The following is a 23108-nucleotide window of genomic DNA, read 5'->3' as shown; positions in this document are numbered from 1 at the left end:
TGGCTTGGGTCCCACCCTCTGAGTTGACGGAAAACATATCTGATCCTTTTATAAGAAAGTTTTTTTAAAGGCTTTCATATAGTCTTTTAATCATATCTTGCAACTCCTTCAACCGCTCTCCATAAGACTAGATTTCCAGTCTCTTTTCTGCATCATTGCCACCCTCCCCAGGACACATTCCAGTTTACTGATATCAGTCTTAAACTGTGGTGCTCAGAACTGGACATAGTACTCAAAAGTGTAGTCTGACAAAAGTAGAATAGAGAGGTACTCAATACTTCTTGTGATCTAGACACTATGCTCCCATTAAGGCTTCTTGTTAGACTCCTGACCTAGAACTGCTGAGTCCCGGTGCATGTGTAATAATGAGTGGTCCTTTTCATAACCTCCCTAGTACCTATAAATTGCATATACAAGGAATATACACTGTAGCAGCTAACTGTAATGTGTGCAATTCCCTAGTTCAAAACTCATCACAGCAATCAATTCACAAGGTGTTCTGTGTGATCATGTTTTCTTGGTCTCAACGTTCCCTCCACAACATGGGGGTGAAATTTGCCTGCTTTACAGGTTAGAGGGAGAACTGAGAAAATGTATGTTAAATGCTTCATACATTTGAAGTGCACCATACCTGTATTACGTTACACACCAGCAAAACAATATTTGAGATGAAACCCAGCCTTCCTTGGGTATGGAATTTCTATTGTTAAGCTTTCTACCAAGAGTGTCCCCATATTTTTTCAAGCCTAAACACACACACACACAGAGTTTATAAGCTCCCTTTAAAAACAAAACCCTAGAGCAATCATTTTTCAAAGGTGACAAAACCATGAGCAAGTGATCCAAAAATTCGTACACTTGTCAGTTGTCTGTTACAAGTGTCTCGGAAAAGCTGTACAATATCCTCCAGCTTCAAGTCTTAACTTGCTAGAGAAATCTTGAAGCACAAAGCGACTTCATCAGCTGTGCTGTTCTTCCGTGTTGCTTATACTAATATTAGAAGGTCTTTTTTTAGAGAGAGAGAGAGAGAGAGAAAGGAGGTGTCAGACTATATATAGGCTGAGCCCTTTCAGAACTTGAAATAGAATCTGGCAACTTTTGGCATCCTCAGCTAGTGTGTCTCTGGAATCTCCGTAATGCTAAACTCCGCAAGTTATGCATGATGTAACAAGAATGCAAGACTTAACAAGTGAACAAGATGGGAAGGCACCATAGTAATGAGCAAAGTGTATATATTAAAACCTTTCCAGGAACAGAGAGACTTGCCTCTTAGCACTGTGCAGCTTTACTCATAAATTCATTGCACTATGCTCAATGGGACTTACTCCCAGGTCAGTATGCATAGCATTGTGTAAAGGTGGGAATAATTTCAACAGGACTTACCTCTGAGTAAAGATGCATAGATTTGATTTGCATGGGGGGGGGGGTATCTCAGAAAGTTCTGCTTTAAACCTGGCTTGCATTTCAATAGGCAAGACTTAGCACAACCCTTCAAGTCCACTCAGCTTATAGACAATTCCAAGAGAGTTCAATGAAACTGTATCCCAGAAAACTGGCTATAGGCTTATATGGGCCTGGATCTGTGAGTGGGTCACAGCAGAGGGATCCAGCAGCAAGTGGCATACTCCTCAGACCCCAGAGTTAGAAAATCAGATATAGAAGCTAGGTACCAAATGGCTCCTTGAACCAGGGTTACAGTCACCAAAATGGAATGCCTAGTTGTCATTTTGGGGCCAGGCGGCTCAAAGACCGTATTTTTCAATGTGACTTTTTGGTTCCTGAAATTCATTCTGATTGTGCAGATAAAATGTAATGGATAGAATTCTACAGGGTGTGGTATTTGTGTGTGAAAACAGTCAAGATCCAAGGATAAAAACAGTGGGGAGGAAGAAAAGGAAGGTGGTAGTTAGGGGTGGGTAATCTGTCAATTTCAGGTTCTCTCAGCTTCTCATTTTTCCAATCATGAATTCAGTTTTCCACATTTCCACATAAAGAAAGAAGGCTGATCGCCGAAGAATTGATGCTTTTGAATTATGGTGCTGGAGGAGACTCTTGAGAGTCCCATGGACTGCAAGAAGATCAAACCTATCCATTCTTAAGGAAATCAGCCCTGAGTGCTCCTTGGAAGGACAGATCATGAAGCTGAGGCTCCAATACTTTGGCCACCTCATGAGAAGAGAAGAATCCTTGGAAAAGACCCTGATGTTGGGAAAGATTGAGGGCAGTAGGAGAAGGGGACGACAGAGGAAGAGATGGTTGGACAGTGTTCTCGAGGCTACGAACATGAGTTTGACCAAACTGCGGGAGGCGGTGCAAGACAGGAGTGCCTGGCGTGCTGTGGTCCATGGGGTCACGAAGAGTCGGACACAACTAAATGACTAAACAACAACAACATTTCCACAACAATTTGTGAATCTTCTATTTTAAAAAAACCTCATGCAAATTTCTCCTACTATACAAATGTTCGTGTGCAATTTTGCCCAGTGCAATGCATTTCTGTATGCAATTTAAAGTAATATATGCCTCTTATGCAATCTTTGCCATAGTATATGAATTTTTGTACACATTGCATGAAGACTGGACAGCTAAGCTGAAAAATTCAGAGAAGTGTGAATTCCAAAGGGTTGCTGTGTTTTGGTTCACATTGTTTCAGAGTGTTAATTAGGCAGGCTTGCCTTTAAATGTTAACTAAATTAACTTTCTCCTCCATCCCTAGGTAGGATAGACCCCCCTCCTACATCTCAAACATTTTTATTTGGCTTGTATCCTCAGATCTCATATATAGCAATCAAACACCAGACTTCAAACAATACAAAGGTACCATATGTACCAGTTCAGTGGCACCCAGGGTTGTGTATAATTTTTCTTAGCTTTCAGCAAACATCAAATAAGGGGAAGGACTAGGAGCCTAGCCAAGTCACCATCATTCCTTCATTCAGATTGAGATTCTCCAGTAACTTCTCCGGCTACAATAACTTCCAATTATTATTTGATGCATGCAGTGGTACCATCATGCCAGCCAAGCTGTACAAGCAACTGAAGTCATTGCTTGGAAGAGCAATATTGCAAGCTGCAAGCAATCTGAAAGGAGCAGCACAAAATCCCCTGCAGTCTCAAAGAGGATACAGTAGAATGCTCTCCCCATGGAGGTTCGGCTGGCGCCTTCATAATACACCTTTAGGTGTCAGGCAAAAACATTCCTCTTTAACCAGGCCTTTGGCTGATTGACGTCCGAAGCCCTTTTAAAATGTGTTGCAGAAGGGGGGATTATTGGGTTGTTTTTGCTTTTGCTTTTATTATGTATTTTGTGATTTTATATTGTGATTTGATGTTGTGAATCACCCTGAGACATGCAGATATAGGGCAGTATACAACTAAAATAAATACAGTCCTACCTTGGAAGCTGAACGGAATCTGTTCCGGAAGTCCATTCGACTTCCAAAATATTCAGAAACCAAAGCGCAGCTTCTGATTGGCTGCCAATCCGAAGCCATGGAAGCCCCAGAGGTTCGGCTTCCAAACATAGTTCGCAAACAGTCTCTTCTGGGTTTGTGGCATTCGGGAGCCAAAACGTTTGAGAACTAAGCTGTTCAAAAACCAAGGTACAACTGTTCAGGTCTTCAACTCCATGGGTGGTATTCAACTTAAGTTTTACTCAAGAGTTTCACCTGCTGAAATTAATGAACATGACTAAGCTAGGCCCATTAATTTCAATAAGTCTACTGCAAGTAAAGAAATGACTTCAGTTTCGTGCAGAGCGTGGCTGGCCATGTGTTTGATCACAGCCAATGGTGGTTAGTGCCCACTAGATTGAGGGGGCAAACGGCAGGGAGGCCATCAGTAGGTGGAATCAGAGCCAACTAATTCAAGTTCGCCCCCCTCTCTTTCTCCCAGCTGAGTACTACAAGGGCAACAACACTAAAAACATAATATGAGCTTGTAAAGCCAAACCCAACCTTAGCTTTATAACATGGAATATCGCAGGATGGTCTAAAAAGGCATCTGGCCAGTATTTTTGTCGAATTCATTCAAGGATATGACATTGTATTCCTACAGGAGACTTCGAGCACAAGCGAAATATGAGCTTGTTGGATCAGGCCAATGGCCCATCTAGTTCATCATCCTGTTCTCATAGTGGCTGAATAGTTACTTGTGGGAAACCATCAAGAGGGATTTAAGCACAAGAGCCCTCTCCCCTCCTATGATTTCCAGCAACTGGTCTTCAGAAAAATTGCTGTCTCCTAACTGGAAGCAGAGCATAGCCATCACGGCTAGTAGCGATGGATAGGCCTCTCCTCCAGGAATTTGTCTAATCCTTTTTTAAAGCCACCCAAGTGGGTGGCCGTCACTGCCTCCTGTGGGAGTGAGTTCCACAGTTTAACTAGGCGCTGCACAAAGAAGTACTTAATATTTCGTCTGTCCCAAATCTTCCAATACTTAAGACTAAGGAGGAGGCGGACAGCCAGTGCCACCCACTGGACAGGTTACAAGTAAGAAGGCAAGCAGGTCATGGGTGGCCAGGACTGGTGGATAATGGAGGAGCCCTGATGGAGAATTTCAATGAATTCTTTACATGTAATGTGCCCTTATATACAGTCTCTGCAGCATAATCTCACATGTTTTATAAGAACAAGAGTTCCACCAAGTTCAGTGGGACCTCCTCTCTTCAGAGGGATGCAGGTGGCACTGTGGTCTAAACCAGTGAGCCTCTTGGGCTTGCTGATTGGAAGGTCGGCGGTTCGAATCCATCTGATGGGGTGAGCTCTGTCCGTTGCTCTGTCCCAGCTTCTGCCAACTTGGGAGTTGGAAAGCATGCCAGTGCAAGTAGATAAATAGGTACCGCTGCAGCGGGAAGGTAAATGGCATTTCTGTGGGCTCTGGTTTCAGTCACGGTGTCCCATTGCACCAGAAGCGGTTTAGTCATGCTGGCTGCATGATCTGGAAAGCTGTCTGTGGACAAACGCCGGCTCCCTCAGGCATGAGCGCCACAACCCCATAGTCATATTTGACTGGACTTAACCATCCAGAGGTCCTTTACCTTTACCGCTCTAATGCAGAGTTTAGGATTGCTGCCTTAGCCAGGAAAACAGTCCCGTGTTACATGGTTAGACTTTTTCAACTGAGATGTATTCCTAAACCGAAGACTCTGGCAATATAGCCAGACCCATCTCCATACTTCTGTTCCTTTCCCCATTATTCACATTTTCCTTACATTCACCATTTTCTGTGTGCATGCTGATAATATTCAGCACACCATCTGTTGGCCACATCTGATTTGGAACTACACCCTCTGACATCATTATAGGCTTGAGGACCATCCCTTTGAAAGACTGGGGGAAAAGATTTTCTACTTAACTATAGCCATACAACACTCATCAACTGTTTACATTTCTGTCTTACAGGGCTTTACAGCATTGGTGGGGGGGGGGGAATGGGGGCTACACCCTTTTATAACTTAGAAAAGGACGTATTTGATCACTTCTAGCAGATCACAAGGACAGGAGTCATAAAGAGAAAGGAACCCTTTTTAGAGATCTTAAAGTTAAGAGTGGGGGAGGTTTAAAGAAGGCAGTAAGCTTGCTTTCATGCACAGCTTCAGAGAGGGAAAGCTTATTCCAAATTCTGTAATGGAGACACATTCTTAAAAGATCTAAACCCTTGGTCTGGCAGGATCTACAGTGTCACACCCTAAAATGTGTCGCCAGCAGTTTGAAGTTTCAAGGCTGTTTCTTACACGTCTGTGTGTCCATCACTTGGTTTCTCAGTGCCAGATGACGGAGCAGCTGGACGTGTGAACTGGCTCCATTGAAAACCATTATGCAGTGGTGTAGCAAGGTCAGGTGGTACCCGGTGTGGAAAATTTCTGGTCATCCCCTCCCCCAATTGAAATCTAGTTGGACTCACAAGAGACTGTGATCTACTCACAGTATAAAAAGACTGGATGTGATCTACCCATTGTCATTGCAAGTTGTTGTTGAGCTTTCTTTAGGGGAGGGTTGGCCAAAGTTGTTGAGCTTTTTGTGGTTCCAGGGTTTGGGTCCTGAGTTGAGGGACCTTTTGCTTCTCTCCTCTCCACCCTCCGCTTCTTTGCTTGCCTGCCTCATTCCCATTCTCTCTGCATACCTGCATGCCTTCGCCAGCAGCCAGGGAGCGTTAGGCTGTCAAAATGAGGGGGGGAGGCCGCCAGAGTAGGGGTAGGTGGGAGGCGCAACTCCCCATGGAGTTGACACCTGGGGCAGACCACCCCCACCACCCCTACCTTGCTCTGCCCCTGCCATTATGCATTGGATAAAGTAGTAATGGTCAATCTATCTTGTGATGTTCTGTATCTGTGGTGGTTCATTGACACACCACTTGAAGCTGCAACCATCTACAAAACAACAACAACAACAACCCAGAATCAACAACCACCCCCAACCCAATCCATTAAGAATTTGGGCATATTGAAGCAACTACTTTACTAAGAAGACCGTGACTATGTTAGGATCATAGAATTGTGGACTTGGAAGGGACCCCAAGGGTCATTTAGCCCAACACCCTGCAATGCAGGAATCACAGCTATCAGAACCCAACCCAACCAGTCCTGTGCATCATCATCATCATCATCATCCAAGTCATCCTGTAAGATCCTAGAGCAGTTTGCAGCATAATCAGACAAAACATCACAGAACAATAGCCCCCAAAGCCTCCTAACCAAACACATGACAATCATTAGCAGATTCTGTATAGCAGCAGACCAAATAAGAGCTGTTGAGCTACCAGAAAGCGTCATAAAGAGGTTTCAGATCAACAGAGAAGCCACAGGGAGAGGAAGGTGAGGCCTGAAGTCCTCCCTGAAAATAAACCCAATTGAACTCAGTAGACCATAGCTGGGAAACCTGTGGCCCTCCAACCTCCAACAGTGACAACCACCACAGCCAAAGGGCAGGGATGATGGGATCTGCAGTCTAGCAACATCTGTCCACAGGTCCCTGCAGAAATGGCTTGTGAGGTTGGGCAGAGCTGCTGCACCAGCTTCCCAGAGGGTGGGGCCCCTGGAGCAGGGGCAGACTTTGGCCTTTCAAATTTCAGTGGCACCCTGTGCAAGGCCAAAATTTGGCATGTCACACCTCCCACCTTCCATTATGCAACATGCACTATGTCAGCGTTTCTCAACCACTGTTCCGCGGCACACTACTGTGCCACGAGACGGTGGCTGCTGTGCCGCAACGTGAGGCGACGAGAAGGGCGATTTGCGGCCACCAATAGGCAGCGCTGACCCGCCGGAAAGGAAGCCGGCCGGGTCAGTCTGGAGGGCGCGAGGGCGCGAAGGGTGTTTCTTCGTCATCTCCTCGTGCTCGCTCCCTGAGCGAGGCAGCGCTTCATGGCCGAGGCCGCCTCCTCGCGCTCAATGGAGAAGGCAGCGGCGGCAGCGGTGCAGGGTGGCGGGGACTCTGGAGCAGCAGCAGCCCCATCCAGCGGCGGCAGTAACAGCAGCAGCCGCAGCAGCAGCCGCCCCACCTCGGCGGGCTCCTCGCCGTCCTCCTCCGCCAGCCGGGGAGGGCTCTCGGGCCGCCAAGGAGCAGCGGCGGCGGCTACACCAGCGGGGAGGCCAGAGGGAGGCGGCGGTGGCGGCAGCAGCAGCAGCCCCAGCTCAGCCGCGGCCAGCCCAGGAGGGAGCGGGGGGCTGGCAGCAGGCAGGACAATGGAGGCGGTGCTCGAGGGCTCTCTCAGCAAGTACACCAACCTCATCCTCCCTATTCCTCAGTCCCCCACCCATTCCCAACCCCCAGGATTTGCCCCGTCTTTTAATGGTGGTGTGCCGCGTGATTTTTTTGACGGAACAAGTGTGCCGTGGCCCAAAAAAGGTTGAGAAACACTGCACTATGTCATAGTTGCAGCAACCCCCTTGGCTCAGTGCCCAGTGTGGGGACACCGGTTGTGCTGCCCTAAATCCACATCTGACTGGGGGGGTTTACCAGGATGGAGAGGAGCAAGGTGACAGGGAGCTAGACATGGTGCAAACACATTGACGAGAGCACCAGATTTGCTCTGCCAGTGCATCTGCACCATGCCAGCATCCCCTCCGCCTTCCCCTCCCAGTTAGCAACAGTGACCCTCTGCTGGAAAACTAGCGCAGCAGCTATGCTCAACTTGGTGACATGTATGCTAGAGGTGGCCCATCCTGTTTTGCTGCCCAAGGCAAAATGGAAAGGTGCTATCCCCCTGTCGCTGCCCCCCTCTGGTCTTCCTTACCAGGGTTGTGTGGCAATGGCTTCTGGAGAGATCTCACAAGATCTTACAGAGCTCTTGCAAGATATCACAGCGCTCTCGCGAGATCTGAAGGAGCGTCTCCACCTCCATCGTTCTGCCCGGACACTGAGGTCCAGTGCCGAGGGCCTTCTGGCGGTTCCCTCGCTGCGAGAAGCCAAGTTACAGGGAACCAGGCAGAGGGCCTTCTCGGTAGTGGCGCCCGCCCTGTGGAACACCCCCCCCCCACCAGATGTCAAAGAGAAAAACAACTACCAGACTTTTAGAGGACATCTGAAGGCAGCCCTGTTTAGGGAAGCTTTTAATGTTTAATAAATTATGGTATTTTAATATTTCTGTTGGAAGTCGCCCAGAGTGGCTGTGGAGGCCGAGGCCCGGCCAGATGGGCGGGGTATAATAAATTAATTATTATTATCATCATCATCATCTCCCCAGAAGCTGCCACTGCGGCTTCTCCTTACTGTGGTACATTTGGATAAGCACTACTGGTGAAGAAGCAGGGGGCATCCAAAATCTGTGTAAAGTTAAAAGGGTTATTAGCTTGAGCCAAATGGTCATGTGAAAAAAGGCCCTGGGTGTAGCTGATTAGGCCCATAGTTTCAAATGAATCAAAACAACCTGACAGATGTAATTTGGGCTTGCCTTGAACTCAGTGGGAGATTTGCCACATACTTTAAAAGCACAGCAAAAATCTGTGGGAAATTCTTTGACTTCGGTAGCGACCGGGGTGGGGGTGGGGGCAAGTTGATACTGAGTTTAGCCAAAGACTGTAGACTTTGCAGCAATGTGACAATTAAGAGATCCCTGCTGCTTGCGGTTGCTTTACAGTTAAGCATCCTGTAGGACTTACAGTAATCTCTGTATCTCACTCCCTCCACACACACCCCTAACCTGGCACATAGAATTCATTCATACAAAATACATGTCAAAAGCATGATGCCTGGATAGCTCAGTTGGTAAGAGCCTGGTGCTGATAATGCCGAGGCTGCAGGTTCAATCCCCTCCCAACTAAATAAAAAAAAATTATACGATTCATTTTTCTGCATTTAATTTCATTCCATCCAAATGTAAGGTGTTCACAAGGACATAGGAACTGGCTTGTGGGGAGTAGGAAAGATGAGGTGCCTACCTCAGGCAGAAGATGCTGGGGTGTGTGGTAGGGGGGACAGTCCCCCCTTCTCCCTCTGCAGCTATGGCGGCAGCGCTACTTCCGGTCTGGTACTTCCGGTCCGATCCCTTATTTTTCAAGAAGGAACTTGGCAGGTATGCTGACTGGCAGTGGCCCTCCAGGATTTCAGCACTACTTGGGAGATGCCGAGGTTTGAACCTGGGGGTCTTTCTTTCACTGCTAGATACCTTCATGGGCTGAGGTGACCACTCTCTTCCCTATACCTGGAGATGATGGGGACTGAGCCAGAGACCTTCCACATGCAAAAGCTCTGTTACTTGCGGCAATGCAATCCATCGGCACACAAGCTAAATTGATATCGACAAGCACTTCCCCGATCTGTCCCACTATTAAGATTGAAATCTCAAGTTGCTTTGCCCAGAATCCGGAACACAGCTGAAGCCAATGGGTTTCCAGCAATGTAGCCTTGGGCAGGACTGCAGCCACCGACATTTGATACAGGACTTTTAAAGCGGGACCTTTGCTATCTGATGTCCAGGATCTGATAGTTAAAAATCGGGACCGGATTGTGGCAGCCACTGCTGCTGCTGCTTGGCACCGTTCCAGTCACCAATCTGCTCGTTACAAATTTGATAAGCCTGCAAAAGGAAAGACTTGGTGGCTGGAACAATTCCAAATAGCCAGGAAATCCCACTTGAGGTCAAAGACAGCCACAACTGGAGAATTCCTCGCTCACTCGTCTAGCCAATACAGGCTGTAACCCCCCCCCCCCCAAACAAACTGGAAACCTAAGGACTCTTGTTCTGGTTCAGGTTCAAATAATGACTGTCAAACAATGGCTCAGGTTCTGCTCTGTTCCAGTTCAAGGGAGAAATAATGATTACTAAAGCCTTTTTTCGGTTCTAATTTCAGACTGGGCACAAACTCAGGAGGAGCTTTCAGAAGTGATCTCAGAATGACTGCAAGCTGGCCAGGGGCGGGGGACAAGTGGCAAAGCACTGGAGCAGATACAGAAGGTTGGCACTTGCTAGAAATGGGAGTATCAGGTTGACACCTGTTACTCTCAACCCATTTCGACAATGAACTGGAATGGACCACAGTCCGCAAATGCCTCTCCTATAGTACTGGATTCCCTGCATTGCCTGGGCTTTGACTGGATGAATACATGGACTAAATGATTCTATGGAAATGAGTAAAGTTTCAAGACCAGGCGCAGCATAAATATGTCACATGACTTAAACCACTGAGTCTCTTGGGCTTGCTGATCGGAAGGTCAGCAATTTGAATCCGTGCAACGGGCTGAGCTCCTGTTGCTCTGTCCCAACTTCTGCCAACCTAGCAGTTCAAAAGCACACCGGTGCAAGTAGATAAATAGGTACCGCTGCGGCGGGAAGGTAAACGGAGTTTCTGTGAGCTCTGGTTTCCATCGCGGTGTTCCATTGCGCCAGAAGTGGTTTAGTCATGCTGGCCACATGACCCGGAAAAGCTGTCTGTGGACAAATGCCGGCTCCCTCAGCCTGAAAGCGAGATGAGCGCCCCAGCCCCACAGTCTCCTTTGACTGGATTTAACCATCCAGGGGTCCTTTACAGATTACCTTTATTCTTCTACCCAATTATATGCTTCTCCACCTCTGCCTAAAGTTCTCCCTCACATGACCTGACTTATTCTCCTCCCAGACTGCCTCTTTTCCAGGAACAGCCTCCTCAGATTCAAGACAGGATTCTCTGCTGTGCCAGGAACCAGTCAGATGAACCAGAGATCGGCTGCATCCTTAGCTGCTCAGCTTCCGAAAAGCGGTAGGAGGAGTTTCAGAGGGTAGCCATCTGTACATTCACACTTACTGTATTTACATTCGAACCGTATGCAGGCACCTGTAAATTATAACATTAGCCGATTGCTACATTAGCCGATTGGCACCCCCATTTCTGGGAAGCTGGCTGAGACTTAATTTTGGCAGCAGCAGAAGCAAATCCATCTTTGAAGTACAAATGATTCCCAGCGTTCATTCATTATGAACATAAAATAGCTGTCAGCATTCTTTCCCCTTCCAGTTTTAAGAGCCAGTGGAAGGGAAAACTGAACAGTTATGTTACATCTGTAGGGCTTTACTGCTCTGCAGCCCAGTTGCCTTGGTCTCCCACTCATTTATCATTTCCAGATTTTTTACATGTCATTGATCTTCGCTGCAGGGATCAGACAGAGCCGACGTCAGGTCTCTGTTTTAAGTGCAAATTAAAGAACAGGAGAGAGCCCAGCTTTCAATAATGAAAAAAGAAATAATCATAAAAAATATCAGGCCATTATAAACATGAAACCAGCTGTACATTCTCAGAGACCCCAATATGGGGTCTCCGAGTAGCACTGAATTAAAAGGCGTGGGGCCCTATTCTGAACTGTCAGTTTGCCTACGCCATTGCTCTCAAGTCTTATATACCTTTTAGCTGAAGGCATGCTTCGTTAAAATGAAGGTCTCTCCCTGCTTTTAAGAGTTATCTTGCATGCTGATAGTCAAAATAAGGATTCTAACCAATTTGGATTAGTGATAGGGAGTATACAACTGGCACCCAAGGATGCCAACTTGAATAAAATATTGGAGGGGCCCAGGTAAGTTCTGGCCCGCATAATCAAATGCAATTCTGGGCTGCATCAATAGGAGTATAGCATCTAGATCGAGGGAAGTAATAGTACCACTGTATTCTGCTCTGGTCAGACCTCACCTGGAGTACTGTGTCCAGTTCTGGGCACCACAGTTCAAGAAGGATACTGACAAGCTGGAACGTGTCCAGAGGAGGGCAACCAAAATGGTCAAAGGCCTGGAAACAATGCCTTATGAGGAACGGCTTAGGGAGCTGGGTATGTTTAGCCTGGAGAAGATAAGGTTAAGGGGTGATATGATAGCCATATTCAAATATATAAAAGGATGTCATATAGAGGAGGGTGAAAGGTTGTTTTCTGCTGTTCCAGAGAAGTGGACACGGAGCAATGGATTCAAACTACAGTGGTACCTCGGTTTATGAACACAATTGGTTCCAGAAGTCTGTTCATAAACTGAAGCGTTCATAAACTGAAGCGAACTTTCCCATTGAAAGTAATGGAAAGTGGATTAATCCGTTCTAGACGGTCCGCGGAGTAATCGTTCATAAACTGAAGCGAACTTTCCCATTGAAAGTAATGGAAAGTGGATTAATCCGTTCCAGACGGGTCCGCGGAGTACTTAAACTGAAGCGTTCATAAACTGAAACATGGGTGTAATTGGTTCCGGAAGTCTGTTCATAAACTGAAGCGTTCATAAACTGAAGCGAACTTTCCCATTAAAAGTAATGGAAAGTGAATTAATCCGTTCCAGATGGGTCCGCGACGTTCATAAACCGAAAATTCATAAACCGAGGTGTTCATAAACCGAGGTTCCACTGTACAAGAAAGAAGATTCCACCTAAACATTAGGAAGAACTTCCTGACAGTAAGAGCTGTTCGACAGTGGAATTTGCTGCCAAGAAGTGTGGTGGAGTCTCCTTCTTTGGAGGTTTTTAAGCAGAGGCTTGACAGCCATATGTCAAGAATGCTTTGATGGTGTTTCCTGCTTGGCAGGGGGTTGGACTGGATGGCCCTTGTGGTCTCTTTCAATTCTATGATTCTATGAAATCAGTAGACATGGCACAAACACACCATTTGAATGGCAATTCTGATCAACTTCAGGTGTGTGCGCCCCCCCCCCCATATTTTCTTGAGGGGGCCAAAGGAGTTGGCTCCTAGGCTGGCATACCAGTGGTAAGGATTCCAGGTGACTTTAGGAAAATAGAGAGCAATATGTTTGTGGCAGAAGAGCAGAGGGGGTCCTTGTTCTGCAGTGTCCCCACACCACTTTATAAAGGGGATGTTTTAATGGTGAAACAGACAAGACCCCCCCCCACACACACACCCCTTGCTAGTTGGGTGGGATGGGAATACTACTACACAAGGAACATCTTTGGGTGGGTGGGGGGAGAAAACGCCAAGGAGTAATGCCCACACAAATACAGAGTGGAGTCCCTAAGGTGGTTGGATGGTGGTTTCCTTCTGCCAAATCCAGCAGCCAAGCTGGGGCCAAACATATTGCTTGCTTTCCTTTGGACCACATCAATAAGGCCGGGTGGGTGGGTGTCCTGACATCTGGGGAGCACAGAGCCAATGCTATGACCTGAGAGACCAATGTTTAAACCCACTGGGTGACCTTGAGCCAGTCACAGTCTCTCAGCCTGATCTACCTCGCAGGGTTGTTTCAGGGATAAAGTGGGAGATGGAGAAGAAGCACGTTTCGAGCTCATGGGAGGAAAGGAGAGATATAAATAGGAGAAATGAATAAATGCCAAGGTGGGTTGGCACTAGAAAGCTGGATCCCCAACCAGGACTGACTGCACACCTCTGCACCTGGGACAATAATGTCATCCTGTTTCAGGCTGCATTACATTTTGATTTCTGGAGAAAGAAACAAAACAAAACAAACATGGTACAAAGTATCATTTGAAGGATGGCAATGAGGAAAGTGTGGGGATGCAAACATTTTGGGAAGGAATGTTGAGTTCTTAGTAATAAATGACGGGGAGGGGTGGATACTATACTGAGAAAAAGGAAGGCTTGTGTGTGGCTGGAAGTACCCAGTGACTCACATAACTAAGCATGTGAATATCCTCCATTGAACAATATTGTGCTGGAAGTGAAAGTGTTGGTGTGTTTGGTCAGTGAGAATAATACTTTGCATTCATACTGTGCAATCCTGTGAATGCACATAAACTCCACTTTATCCAATGCTGCTTACTCCCATGTAAGCGTGCGTAGGATTGCATATGCGTGTGTTCAAAGCACATCGTATTTATTATCCCAGCAATTGCTAGCAGGCTCAGTAAGGGAGGGCAAGTGCTATTGTTGCCATATTGCAGGGGTGGGTGGTGGCCAAAAAGAACAAGGAGAGAGCCCTGGTGGATCAGACCCAAACCCCGTCTTGTCCAGCGGCCTGCTCTTACAATTGCCAAGTATGCACACACACACACACAATTGCCAAGTATGCACACACACACACATACACACACACACAGCAAGTCCACAAGCAGGACACAAAAGTGTCCACTCATGCAACTTGTGATTTCCGGCAACTCACATCCAGCTGTTTACTGCCTCCTGATCAGGACTAGCAGCCATAAACTAATCCTATATAATAAAGTGCAAGTGTCTCTGCGTCCAAGTTTTCTGTGTGTCCCATTTTGCGCGCTAATGCGCATGTGCCCCAGGGACACAGGGATTGGACAGCAGAGACTGGACACACACGCTCCCCCCCACCTCTGCCTACCGTTTCCCTACGGCCGACCAACCGCCGCTCCCGGCCGGACAAGGAGGCTGCTTTATTTCCCATCCCCCCCTACGCTCCCCCCGGCGACCAACAGCAAGCGTGCGTGCGCGCGCTCTCCCCCCACCCCCACCTGGATCACTCGCGCGCCCAGGACCCTGGCGGGTGTGAGGGGCGAGGGTCCCTCAGGGGAAGCGGGGGGGGGCGCTGCGCAGAGGAGAAAGAGGCAGCGGCAGCCGAGCGGAACGTGTCAGGGGGAAAGGTCGCGGCCAAAAAGCTGGCCTATTTTCATGAAAAGAGCAGCCTGCGTAGCTGCCTTCCCCTCGCTGCCTGCGCATGAGGAGGCGCGCACCCTGTCGGTCTTCTCCGGGTCGCGCGCCGCTCCAGCCCTCATCCCTGCAGGAGCGCCTGCACTTCCGGGTTCGAGGCCTCCCTCCCTCAGTCTGCCAGGGCGCATGGAAGTAAGTCAGGCAGGCAAGGCAGGGCGGCCGAGAGCGATGGCTCAGGGGAAGCGCAAGTTCCAGGCGCGCAAGGAGGCCTCCGCGGGGAAGAAAGCGAAGGCGGTGGCGGCGGCCCGGGGGCCTCGCAAAGGAGGTAGGGCCGAGGGATGGACAGAGGCAGCCCGGGGGCCGGCTTTGCTCTCAACTTTGCCTCCGGTTCCGGAGACTTTTGTGCGCGCTCAGAAGGCTGCCTCCCCTTCTCCTCCAAGACGCAGCAGCTCCTCTCACACGTTCTAGCGCCCGTTTACTGAACGGGCTGAATGCCACTAGTCCTTAATAAAACCAGGCAAGAGGTGGGAATTTGCCTCAAGGCTACCTAGTTAGCCTGTCCTGTGACCAGAGTGAGGATTTACCTGGCAATCTTTCAAACCATTCTCCATGCTAGATCATGCAGTAGCTATTTTTCACATTCCTGTCATGGAGTGATGTGTGCATGCACACAAGCCCCTCTATGAAAAGACATGCTAGGAAATAATCTCTGCAATACTGGACCGGCTAAAGGTGAACCTAACCCCCTATATAATTAGCAAAAAACAAAAAACAACACCCACCAACCTCTGGCAACTAGTTATGTAGAGGTGGCTAAATGTACACTTTGCAGAATTGCAAACTGTGTGAATGGCTGGAATGCTAACAAATATCAATACAACTTTGCCCCCTGAACAGTGGTCTACAGGAGAGACCTGCAACGCAATGTTGCAGCGCATAATGTGCCTGCTCAGGATTCTAGCTACTCTGTTTACATTCCCTCCCCACAAGTTTTCTGTTCACTGCATCTCAAGTCAGCCAGCGTTCTGTACCCACTGAGCACATTTGTGTACAGACAATATACAGTACCTTCAAGGCATGTCCTTCCCCTCAAAGAATCCTGGGCACTGTAGTTTGTCCAGGGTTGGTGGGGAGTGCAACTCTGTGAGGGGCAAAGTACAGTGCCTGGAATTCTTTGAGGGAACGAACGTGTTTCAAATATGCTTTATAAGGTATAGTGTGCATATACTCCCAGTCATCCCCTTTCTATAGATTTGTCATACTTCTGCAAACCTTGGGGTTTCCTCAAGCCTGGGGTTTCCTTATGTATGGGTGGTGCCATTTGGCTACATAAGCAACACACTCACGGTTTGAATAGTGGAGATGACCGTACATAGCTGAGAATGGTTCTTTTCCATCCCAGCCTGCAGGTCTTGATACAGCGCAAAGCAACAGGAGCACTGCTATCCTAGGATTAAAGGTAAAGGGACCCCTAACCATTAGGTCCAGTTGTGACCGACTCTGGGGTTGCGCGCTCATCTCGCATTATTGGCCGAGGGAGCCGGCGTATAGCTTCTAGGTCATGTGGCCAGCATGACAAAGCCGCTTCTGGCAAACCAGAGCAGCACATGGAAACGCCGTTTACCTTCCCGCTGTAGCGGTTCCTATTTATCTACTTGCATTTTGACGTGCTTTCGAACTGCTAGGTTGGCAGGAGCTGGGACCAAGCAACGGGAGCTCACCCCGTCACAGGGATTCGAACCGCCGACCTTCCGATCGGCAAGCCCTAGGCTCAGTGGTTTAACCACAGCGCCACCTGGGTCCTATATCCTAGGATTAATCAGCAGCAATCCTAGGCTGATCCTAGGATTAATCAGCAGCAATTATATTTTGAACTATCAGAAGCTAAACTAGCCTCAAGTTTCACTTCTCTAATCACTTAACTGGATTTTGCAGTAGGGCGAGCCTCATCTATTTCAGCGGAACAGACTTCCCGGGGATAGCTTGTGCCTGTGCTGATTGCCTCATAAGCAAGACCCACTGAATTCAAGGAGGCTTACTCCTTAGCATGCCTGTGTTGGACTGCAGCCTCCGCTGGCTTGCAAATTGATGCATATCATCTCAGTGGATTGGAAGAGAACTGAAAATGCCAAGTCTCAAATTTCAAAGCCGCCTCATTGTCCTGTTCCCTGTGCAGACTGCTGGGTGGTGGTAGTTTTATTTTCTGCTCCTGCTGATAGCTATTACTTAAAGATGTGTGGAAACGAGAAACCACTGGGGATAATATATGAGGCTTGTCAGTTACACACTATTTCAAAGAGCATTCGGTGGCGAGCAATGAGGTCCAGTCAGCCTTCAAGGCTGGAGACTAATCTACTTATGGATTTGTTGTGGCCTTGGGAAAGTTATTTCTCCCTCATACCCTGATCCTAAGCATCTTTGCTCAGCATTATCCCATTGATTTGAATGAAGCTTGCTTCCAGTATGTGCTCGGGGTCCTTGGTTTCTTCAAAGGATCTGAGCACACGTGCTGGATGTGACCACCAAGGACTTTTGATGCAGCCAATTATTTGTTTCCATTGTTCTGTGCTACCAACCGCAATGCCTTTGCTTTGTTGGACTATCTGGGGCAAGAGGAGGGAGAGCAATTATTGTGTGCATGGAAGGAGGGTCCCTTCCCACCACCCCATACCCAGAGTTCTGTTTATACAAACAAAGCCCACAAATCTAGGGTGGGGCTTCTGTGTGACCCTCCAGATGTTGGAACTCCCATCATTGGGGGCAGACCCCTAGGGGCTAGGGCAGTTTTGTTCCCAACCCCATCGTATTTTTTGAGGGGCCCGGGGCAGGCCCCTTCAATTTTCAGAGGGTGTTTGGCTCCACCCCTGGCTCCTTGAGACTTAAGTTGGGCCCATCAATCATCTGGAAAAGCTGCCCCCTTAGACTCCCATCGTCCCTGACCACTGGCCATGCTGGCTAAGAATGTTGAGAGCTAGAATCCAACAACATATGAAGGGCCACCGATTCCCCGCATCTGTTTTAAATGGTTAAAATATAAAACAATCATTTTATCTGGGAGTAGGGTCACTCTCCCCCCCCCTTACCCAGTTATTTTCCTTCTGTACATGATACAAGTTTACTAAAATGGTAAGAAAATTCTTATACTTCTGTAGGCAAGCGCTGGGTAGCCTTCCAACCCAGGTAAAACGTTATTAGCTCCAGCCTGCACCTATGGAAATAGGTTTTCTACCTGTGGGGGGGGGAACTCCTTTTCGTCTGTGTTTCCTTTGATTTTATTGTGCACAACCTTGTGTGTTGTATACAGTGGTACCTTGGTTTGCAACTGTTTTGGATTACAACCATTTTGGATTACAACTACAGTAATACCTCGGGTTACGAACACGATCCATTCCGGGTCGCAGTTCATAACCCGAAAAGTTCCTAACCCGAACGCGACCCGAACCGCCATTTTGCGCATGTGCAAAGCGCTATTTTCGCGATTTTCGCGCTTTGCGAAACATCAAGTGACATTGAGGGAAAGTAACATCCTTATGGTTGCCATATTTCAAAAAGTAAAAGCCAGGACACCCCAAAGCTGTTGAGGTTTCTTTAGGAAGGAAAAACACACACAAATAAAAACCCTGCATTGTCTTTTCCAACGTCAATTCCAAAAAAACAAAACAAAAAACCAATTCCGCCTATGAAATCCCAGGCGTATGGCAGCCCTAATCATCCTATAATACTATAATACTGAAACATCCTATAATAATGTACATATGTAAGAGACTCATTTATAGTTATAATTTGGGAACATATCCTTATGCAGATGTTTGATTTAATACTTTTATACTTGATTTTATATTTTGTGGATGTCACATTATTATATTATAAAGTAGTTGTGTTCTATTTTGTTAATTCTTCTGGGTGTCCCCGTCCTGTCCGCCCCCCCCCCCAATGTATTTCCTTTTTGTTTTCCAATCCATTTCCACATCTGCTGTGGCTCAAATTTTTATTCTGAAATAATAATAATGGGGGGGGGAGTTTGAGCTCCATGGGAGAACTGAAGATCCCAGGGTTCCATCCCCCGACTCTCTAGGCAGGGCTGGGAAGTCGAAAGGAGCTTCCTATGCCAAGAATCCCCTTGAAACGCCTCCTTTCTCTTCCCTCTCAGAGGCGCCAGCTGTAGAAAAAGTCCCCACTTCCCTCTTGCCGTCTCACGGATCGGTCGGGGGAACCCCTTCCAGATAACCGGAGCCAATCAGGAGAGGGTGCGGCGCCGCGTCATAAAGGGGAGGCGGACCCTCCCACACAGTGACCTCATCGTCGGCATTCCCTGCATCTTGGGTCTTGCCTGCTGCCACGTGGGTTCCCAGCCTGCAATAAAAAAAGTCTGCCTGGCTTTGAGCTGAGCGACCTCGCTCTTCTTTTTTTGCTCGCTCTGCAAAAGGCAAGCCGGGGATTAGGAAGTGGCCGGGGCCCCAGACGCCTCTCCCCGGCCTTGCAAGGGGGCGCGGGGCTGCAGGCAGGCCGGGGCTTGTTTTCATGCGCTGGGGGGCGAATTGCTGCACATGTGTGGGTCGCCTCTCTGGACTCTGGCCCCATAACCACGGCCTCCCCCGCCGCCGCCGCCGCCGCCTCCTCCCCATAATGAACCGCTCCAGCTGCGCCCTGTCGAAGCCTATTGCAACCAGACACTTTTACGTTTGGTCTTTTGCAAAAAGGAACCCTGCTAAACTCGCTGTGCCTTCCCCACGAGGGAAGAAAACTGCTGAATCCGGAGCAATAAAGAGGGGGGGGAAGCAGTGGGAACTAAACAATGAGGTGGCTTCCATCCAGGGCATGGAGAGAGGGAGAGAGATAGGCATCTTGGAGCCCGGCAGGCGGTTGCCAAGCCGGGGCCAGCGCCGCCTCCTCCAAGCCTGGTTCCCTTTGTCCTGCCCCACGGATGGGGGGAGGACGGGAGAGCGGATCGGCCCCTGCCTACACGCGCGCGGCTCCGGAGCCGATGCCACGTCCTTTCATTTCCCTCGCCTGCCGGCGCGCCACATCCTCCAAGACGGATGCCCACCCAGGAACCCCCCCCCCAAAAAAACATCGCCCCGATCCACGCATACCCTTCTAAGGTAGCAAAGCATTGAGTCTTGCAAGGCCTGGGGGGCAGGAGTTGCATTGCTCCTCTCTCCGGTAAATCGGCGCCCAGCTGCGGCAGCGAACCTATGCATAGACAACGTGGGAGTAAAAGGGGCTTTGAAGCCAGCGAGGCTGAAGTCCTGAGTAAAGAGGCACTGGCAGATCTTGAGGGGTGGGGTAGAGGAGTCAGGGTGCCCATGTGTTAATATAGGGTGGGCGCCTATCTCTGCTTCCCTCCCCCTCCCCCCGCAAGCATTTCGAAGCGTCAGGATAGGTCTTGCAAAAAGGGTTCACCAAACCAGACACACCCCTCTCCTAACACCGAGCAGACAGATGTTTCTTCTAGAGAGGGGAGGGGAGGCCGGCTCTCCAGATGTTGCTGGACTCAGCCCCAACTCCCAGCAGCTCTGGCCATGGTCGCTGGCGGGGAGGGGGTGTGTCAATAGCCAGATGTTCCCCACCACCACCGGACACCATCCACCGCAGCATCTGGCTATTCAGATGCATTCGAACACGGCTCCTTCATTTCTCAGCCTTTGCCTTGACAGATCTGTAGCTCCCATCAATTCGTCTTTCAGAAAGAGAAAAACGAAAGAAGAGCGCACCCCACCCAGCCACCCACCTTGTGGCAGCGCGTTCCATAGGTGGAAGCGTTGTGGATGGAGCAGGCTCCTTTTTCCCGCCAGTCAAATTTATTGGCAAATTTATTGGCTCGGGTTTGTAGGTTGTTGAGACATCCTGTCCCCTCTTCCTCCCTTAAAAAAAAAAATCTCTGGGAATCTGACACCCGCACCCCTCCCCCATCGCCTTCTGCTCCTTCCCAGGTTCCGTCTCCACACTCTTCCACCCATTTGAAACCGGGAAGGGAGGGGAGGGCGTGGCAAAGTCACGTTTCATGTTTTTACAAGTGTCTAAATAGCTACAGTGTATGCAGTCCAAAAAGAGAGAAGGGGAAAGCAGACCCGCCTTCCGGGATAGACTCCCTCTGATATTTTGGAACCAGATCAATGTCTCCAAATCTCCCAAGAACATAGGTGTGTTCATACATGTGTGGTTTTATATATATTTCTTGCAAGCCGAGGGGAGAAAACTCTCTGTTCCTTTACTTAGGCGTACAAGACACCCCCACCCACACACCAGTTACTTGCGAGTAGACTTACTGATTTACCTCCATTGATTTTCTGGATGTTCCCACAATTATCACGGAAATGAGAGAAAGAGGGGAGACCAAAGCCTAGGAGGACCTAGATGCATTTACTCCTGCACAAGCCCCAATGAGGTTTACTCGCGAGTAGGTTGTCTTCTGCCACAAAACCCTGGCGCTCCATCCCCGACAATGCATTGGCAGGAGTAGTCGGGGCTGGTGAACGATTTAAAGACCAGGATAAAGAAAACGGGCAATATCCGGCCAAAGGTACCATTTTCCCCCAGTAGAAGAGAAGCGCACCCCCCCCCCAAAAAAAAACACCTAACCATGCTTAGGCCCACACGGGCTTTACTCCCAAGTAAGTACGCGCAGGATTGCAGCCTTAAAACGCGGTTGACCTTGGCAGGATCGTGTCTTGTTGAGCCCCGAAGATGCGCCCAAGGTAGCCTAGGTGTTAAATTAGGCTCCCCAACACAGAATGCAGTAAAGAGATGCACAGCATTATCTGAAAGAAGCTTCAGGTGATCAACGGCAACGGCAATTAAATTAGGCTGTTCCTCGGGGCAGAGACCTGCGCTCCCATCGGTTTAAAAGGCACGCGCGCGCAAAGAGTTGACTCGACGGCGCTCCACAAATACTGTACTAACATTTCTCTGTCCCCCTCCTCGGAAACAATGTCCGCCTCTTATTTAAAAATAAATAATTCACCTCTAAATCCCCCCACTCGATTTCTTGCAAGAAACCTAAACAGAAATAAAATTGCCATATTTTTTTAAAGCAACCCTCACTCACCTTGCAGTTCTTCTCTGCTCATCCAAGATCTACAAAGAGGCCGTCGACGCGGTGCGGAGACCTGGAAGTCCTCTCCCCCCCAGATTGAGGTAATAGATCAACTCGCGCTTTCGGGAGGCTGTTTGGAGGGGCTGGATCCAAACGGCCTGCAAACCATGGGGAAGAAAACAGGGAGGCGGGAGGAGGAGCAGAAGGGGATCTTTTCTCCCCCACCTGGATCCCAGTTCCCTAAAATTTCAAGTTTCTGGCCTTTTTTCAAATTTTCTTGCCCCTTCCTTATTTTTCTCAAAGCTGGCTTCCAGAGAGATGGAGACGGTGGGCTTCTTCCTGGCGGTGGAGAGTCCAGGCGCCCGCCGCAGAAGTTGCTAAGAAAAGTTGAAGGCGGCGCAGCATCAACAGGCAAAAGAGGAGGGAAAAAAGTCTCACTCTCTCTCTTTGGTCCGGGCTGAATGGAACTTCTATCTCAGGCTTCGCGGCGGCGGCGGCGGCGGCGGCGGCGTAGCAGCAGCAAGCAGCCTCAGCAGTTGGAAGTAGCGGGTGGATAATATTTTCCAGACGTCTCTTGCCTCTTTCTCTCTCTCTCCCGTCTTCTTTTTCCTGCCTCCCCTCTTCCTTTGGCTGCTGAGATTCTGCCTGCTCCAAGTTAAGGGGTCTCTCTCTCTTCTTTTTTTTAAAACCAGTGAAGGCTTGGAGGTTGTTTTAATAGGGTGGAGAGGGTGGGGGGGTGGAGAGGAGGAGGAGGAGGAGGGAGGGAGAGAGGGAGGGAACTCCTGCAAGTTGGGGGGGGGGGAGAGAGAGAAGAGGGAGAGAACTGCCCATTCAACAGGACTAGTTTAAACTCGAGTGAATTAAATTAAATTAATTGCAAACAGAAATTGCAAAAAGAGAGAGAGAGAAATACAATACACATGTGTTACTACCACCTGATTTTTCCTCTTCGTGTTAGAAGGGGTGGGGAGAGGGGAGTTGGGCTTTTGAAATCCCTCCATTTCGCCACTCATTTCTCCTCCCGGAATCATATTGTATGTTTTGGGTAGTAAATGATTTCTGGTGCACATTGCATTAAAAAAATTTAAAAAAATAAAATAAAA

General features: G+C 48.6%; 1 protein-coding gene across 1 annotated transcript in view; it reads right to left on the bottom strand.

The window, feature by feature from the left end:
- The window catches only part of HAS2 (hyaluronan synthase 2), a 38268-nt gene extending 15568 nt beyond the window's left edge, over positions 1 to 22700 (bottom strand). Inside the window, exon 1 of the mRNA XM_035126155.2 lies at positions 22018 to 22700. The gene's annotated coding sequence lies outside the window, so the exon portion shown is untranslated. The remainder of the gene's footprint in view (positions 1 to 22017) is intronic.
- Positions 22701 to 23108: the final 408 nt, after the last annotated feature.

Source organism: Zootoca vivipara, chromosome 8 (genome assembly GCF_963506605.1).
Source record: "Zootoca vivipara chromosome 8, rZooViv1.1, whole genome shotgun sequence".
Classification (NCBI taxonomy): Eukaryota; Metazoa; Chordata; class Lepidosauria; order Squamata; family Lacertidae; genus Zootoca; species Zootoca vivipara.
The sequence above is the reverse complement of the archived record's forward strand: the minus strand, read 5'-3'. Positions and strand labels throughout refer to the sequence as shown.